This window comes from Manis javanica, chromosome 2, assembly GCF_040802235.1.
Source record: "Manis javanica isolate MJ-LG chromosome 2, MJ_LKY, whole genome shotgun sequence".
Lineage (NCBI taxonomy): Eukaryota > Metazoa > Chordata > Mammalia > Pholidota > Manidae > Manis > Manis javanica.
Genome location: NC_133157.1, coordinates 176,067,107 through 176,073,324, shown reverse-complemented (window position 1 = coordinate 176,073,324; position 6,218 = coordinate 176,067,107).

The window sequence follows — 6,218 nt, the reverse complement described above, 5'->3', positions numbered from 1 at the left end:
TGGATAAAAAAACAAGACGCATCTATATGCTGCCCACAAGAGACTCACTTCAAACCCAAAGACATACACAGACTAAAAGTAAAGGGATTGGAAAATATATTTCATGCAAATAATAGGGATAAAAAAGCAAGCGTAGCAGTACTCATATTAGAAAAAATAGGTTTTAAAACAAAGAAAGTAACCAGGGACAAAGAAGGACATTACATAATGGTAAAGGGGTCAGTTCAACAAGAGGATACAACCATTATAAATATCTCTATACCCAATATAGGAGTATCTAAATATGTGCAACAAACACTAATAGAATTAAAGGGGGAAATAGAATGTAATGCATTCATTTTAGGAGACTTCAACACACCACTCACTCCAAAAGACAGATCAATCAGACAGAAAATAAGCAAGGAGACAGAGGCACTGAACAACACACTAGAACAGATGGACCTAACAGACATCATAGAACACTCCACCCAAACACAGCATGATAAACATTCTTTTCAGGTGCACATGGAATGTTTTCCAGAATAGGTCACATAGTAGGCCACAAAATGAGCCTCAGTAAATTTAAAAAGACTGAAATTGTGCCAATCAACTTCTCAGACCACAAAGGTATGAAACTAGAAATAAATTACACAAAGAAAACAAAAAAGCCCACAAACACATGGAAGCTTAACAACATGCTCCTAAATAATCAATGCATCAAGACCAAATAAAAAGAGAAATCAAGCAATACATGAAACAAATGGAACAAGCAAAAAATGAAAACAACTCAACATCCCAAAACCTGTGGGATGCAGTGAAGGCAGTTCTAAGTAGAAAGAATATTGAAATATAGGCTTACCTCAAGAAAGAAGAACAATCCCAAATGAATGGTCTCAACTCATAATTAATGAAACTAGAAAAAGAAGAACAAATGAGGCCCAAACTTAGTAGAAGGATGGACATAATAACGTAAGAGCAAAAATAAATAAAATGGAGAAGAATGAAACAATAGAAAGAATCCATGAAACTAGGAGCTGGTTCTGGGAGAAAATAAACAAAAGATAAACTCCTACCAGACTTATCAAGAAAAAAACATAGTGTACACACATAAACAGCATCAGAAATAAGAAAGGAAAAATCACTACAGACACCACAGAAATACAAAGAATTATTAGAGAACACTATGAAAAATTATCTGCCAATAAATTGGATAACCTAGAAGAAATGGACAACTTTCCAGAAAAATACAACCTTTTAAGAAAGACCCAGGAAGAAACACAAAATCAGAACAGACCAATTACCAGCAATGATATTGAACTGGTAATCAAAAAACTACCTAAGAACAAAATTCCCAGACAAGACAGCTTCACCGCTGAATTTCATCAAATATTTAGAGAAGACATAATACCCATCCTCCTTAAAGTTTTCTGAAAAGTAGAAGAGGAGGGAATACTCCAAACTCATTCCATGAGGCCAGCATCACCCTAATACCAAAACCAGGCAAAGACACTGCAAAAGAAGAAAATTACAGATAAATCCCTGATAAAAATAGATGTAAAAATCCTCAACAAAATATTAGCAAACTGAGTTCAAAAATATATCAAAAAGATCATCCATCATGATCAAGTAGGATTTAGTCCAGGGATGTGAGGATGGTACAATATTCATAAATCAATCAACATCATACACACACATCAATAAAAAGGACAGAAATCACATGAACATCTCAATAGATGCTGAAATAACATTTGACAAAATTCAACATCCATTCATGACAAAAACCCTCAACAAAATGGGTAGACAGCAAGTACCTCAACATAATAAAGGCCATATACAACAAACACACAGCCAGCATCATACTTAATAGTGAAAACCGGAAAGTTTTTCATTTAAGATAAAAAACAAGTCAAGGAAGCGCACTCTCCCCACTTTTATTCAACATAGTACTGGAGGTCGCAGCCATGGCAATCAGACAACACAAAGAAATAAAAGGCATCAAGATTGGCAAGGAAGGGGTTGAACTGTCATTGCTTGCAGATGAAATGATAATGTACATAAAAATCCCTAAAGAATCAATTCCAAAACTACTAGATCTAATATCTGAATTCAGCAAAGTTGCAGGATACAATATTATATGCAGAAATCTGTTGCTTTCCTATACATTAATGATCGACTAGAAAAAAGAGAAATCAGGAAAACAATTCCATTCACAATTGCATCAAAAAGAATAAAATATCTAGGAACAAACCTAATTAAGAAAGTGAAAGACCTATACCCTGAAAACTACAAGACACTCTTAAGAGAAATTAAAGAGGACACTAACAAATGCAAACTCATCCCATGTTCTTTGGTAGGAAGGATTAATATTGTCAAAATGGCCATCCTGCCTAAAGCAATCTACAGATTCAATGCAATCCCTATCAAAATACCAAGAACATTCTTCAACAAACTGGAACAAATAGTTCTAAAATTCATACAGAACCACAAAAGACCCCAAATAGCCAAGGCAATCCTGAGAAGGAAGAATAAAGCAGGGGGTATCTCAGTCGCTTCCTAACTTCAAGCTCTACTACAAAGCCACAGTAATCAAGACAATTTTGTACTGGCACAAGAACAGAGCCACAGACGAGTGGAACAGAATAGAGAGTCCAGATATTAACCCAAACATATATGGTCAATTAATATATGATAAAGGAGCCATGGACGTACAATGGGGAAATGCCAGCATCTTCAACAGCTGATGTTGGCAAAACTGGACAGCTACATGTAAGAGAATGAAACTGGATCATTGTCTAACCCCATACACAAAAGTAAATTCTAAATGGATCAAAGACCTGAAGCCATGAAACCATAAAACTCTCAGAAAAAGACATAGGCAAAAATCTCTTGGACATAAACATGAGCAACTTCTTCACGAACATATCTTCCCAGGCAAGGGAAACAAAAGCAAAAATGAACAAGTGGGCCTATATCAAGCTGAAAAGCTTCTGTAGAGCAAAGGGCACCACCAATAGAACAAAAAGGCATCCTACAATATGGGAGAATATATTCATAAATGACAGATCTGATAAAGGGTTGACATCCAAAATATATAAAGAGCTCACACATTTCAACAAACAAAAAGCAAATAATCCAATTAGAAAATGGGCAGAGGATCTGAACAGACACTTATCCAAAGAAGAAATTCAGATGGTCACCAGGCACATGAAAAGATGCCCCACATCACTAATCATCAGAGAAATGCAAATTAAAACTACAACGAGATATCACCTTACACCAGTAAGGATGGCCACCATCCAAAAGACAAACAACAACAAATGTTGGTGTCAGGATGGAGAAAGGGGAACCCGCCTGCACTCCTGGTGGGAATGTAAATTAGTTCAATGATTGTGGAAAGCAGTAGGGAGATTCCTCAAAAAACTCAAAATAGAAATACCATTTGATCCAGGAATTTCACTCGTAGGAATTCACCCTAAGAATGCAGCACCCCAGTTTGAAAAAGACATATGAACCCCTATGTTTATCACAGCACTGTTTACAATAACCAAGAAATGGAAGCAACCTAAGTGTCCATCAGTAGATGAAAGGATTAAGAAGTTGTGGTACATATACACATGGAATATTATTCAGGCATAAGAAGAAAACAAATCCTACCATTTGCAACAACATGGATGGAGCTAGAGGGTATTATGCTCAGTCAAATAAGCCAGGCAGAAAAAGACAAGTATCACATGATTTCACTCATAAGTGGAGTATAAAAACAAAGAAAAAACTGAAGGAACAAAACAGCAGCAGACTCACAGAACCCAAGAATGGACTGACAGTTACCAAAGGGGAAGGGATTGGGGAGGATGGATGGGAATGGAGGGATAAGGTGGAAAAAGGGGCATTACGATTAGCAGACAATGTGTGTGGGGGGGCATGGGGAAGGCTGTACAACACAGAGAAGACAAGTAGTAACTCTATAGCATCTTACTACACTGATGGACAGTGAGTGTAATGGGGTATGTCATGGGGACTTGATAATGGGGAAGTCTAGTAACCATAATGTTACTCATGTAATTTTAGATTAATGATACCCCCCCCAAAAAATGTGCAGAAGATACGAACAGACACTTCTCCAAAGAAGAAATTCAGATGGCCAAGAGGCACATGCAAAGATGCTCCACATTCCTAATCATCACGGAAATGCAGATCAAAACCACAATGAGATATCACCTCACACCAATTAGGCTGGCCAACATCCAAAACACAAGGAACAACACATGCTGGCGGGATGCAGAGAAAGAGGAACCCTCCTACGGTGTTGTTGGGGATGTAAACTAGTTCAACCATTACGGAGGTTCCTCAAAAAACTAAAAATAGAAATACCATTTGACCCAGGAATTCCACTCCTAGGCATTTACTCTAAGAAAACAACATCCCTGATTCAAAAAGACATATGCACCCCTATGGTTATCACAGCACTATTTACAATAGCCAAAATATGGAAGCAACATAAGTGTCTATCAATAGATGAATGGATAAAGATCCGGTACAGACATTCAATTGAATATTATTCAGCCATAAGAAGAAAACAAATCCTACTATTTGCAACAATGTGGATGGAGCTAGAGTGTAGTATGCTCAGCGAAATAAGCCAGGTGGAGACAGACAAGTACAAAATGATTTCACTCATTTGTGGAGTACACCAACAATGTAAAACTGAAGAACAAAATAGCATCCAACTCACAGACTCCAAAAAGGGACTAGCAGTTACCAAAGGAAAAGGGTTCGGAAGGGAGTGGAAGGGGATTAAGTGGCATTACAATTAGCAGTCACAATATAGGTAGGTGACAGGGAAGGCAGTATAGCACAGAGAAGATAAGTAGTGACTCTGTGGCATCTTACTACACTGATAACAGGGACTGCAAATGGGGTATGGGGGGGACTTGATAATATGAGTGAATATTGAAACCACAATTGCCCATGTGAAACCTTCATAAAACTGTGTATCAATAATACCTTAATTATAATTATATATATATATATATATATATATATATGTACTGTTTACTTCTCTCCAACTTTAAATATCCATCATGAGGTGGATGAGACAATTCTGTATCATTCTCCCTTCAAGATCAAAACTGATTAGTGTCTCTGGAACATTGTTGATTGCCCTGGCAAAGAGAAAGAGAGTTCTGAAAGGTCTTACGTCAGCAATTAAATGCTATGCTCTCAATTCATTGGCAGAATGTTTCATGTAGCTTATTCCAACCACAGAGGCAAAGAATTGCAATCCTACCATGTACCTGAAAGAGAACAGGAAAAATATGGCTCACCCACCACCACTCACTTAATCATAAGTATGGGTTTAACTGCTGCCTACACCAAAGTCAAAATTTCTAGGCGAGAATCCCCGTTTTCACTCCTTATCCATATACTGAACATTACTGGAATGCCACAGAGGAATATGTCATAGACACTTCACATTTACATACCAAGACAGAACCCTTCATCTTTCCCACAAGCTTCCTGTACTCTCTCTTCATCTGTAGTCCCATTATCTATCCACTACTTCAAATAAGAAATCCATGTTATATTGACTCCTTCTCCCTCTTCCAACACCACCTAGCCAGTAGCCAAACTTAAAGATGCTTCTAACTTAGCCCAACCTACTATCTCAGTGACAATTACCTACTTCAGCCCCAAACGGATTCTTGCCCAGAGATTGTGTTAGCCTCCTGACTGGTTTTCCTGTCTTCCTATCTTCCCTCACAAACGGCGATCATTTATTCATTCAACACACATTTAAAGAGTGCTTAGTACTTCTTAGATTAAATAATGGGCCCACTCTGAGGAAATCCTGTCTAAAAGGAAAGACAGTGAGTGATGTTAACAAAAATTTTTTTTCTTAAGGATTTGCACTATCAGATGGCTTCTTCTCAGATTCTTTTGCTGGTTTCTTTTCTTCTTTTCGTCCTTTGCCTTCTTCCTTTTCGTAAAAAAGAAGATATGAAAGAAACTCAGGGGAACACTGGCTCAAAAGGGACAAAAAGAAGAAAAGAAACCAGCAAAAAAGAGTTTGAGAAGAAGCCATCTGATAGTGTGAACACTTAAGAAATACTCTTCGTGAATCTTTCGGAGAAGTCTCTAGTCCAAGTATCTGGCACTCATTAAAGGACCTCTGGGGTCGAAAGGGACATGGTCTAAATGTGCTAAATTTCTTCAGTTCTTTAAGGACCAAGCGACGACTT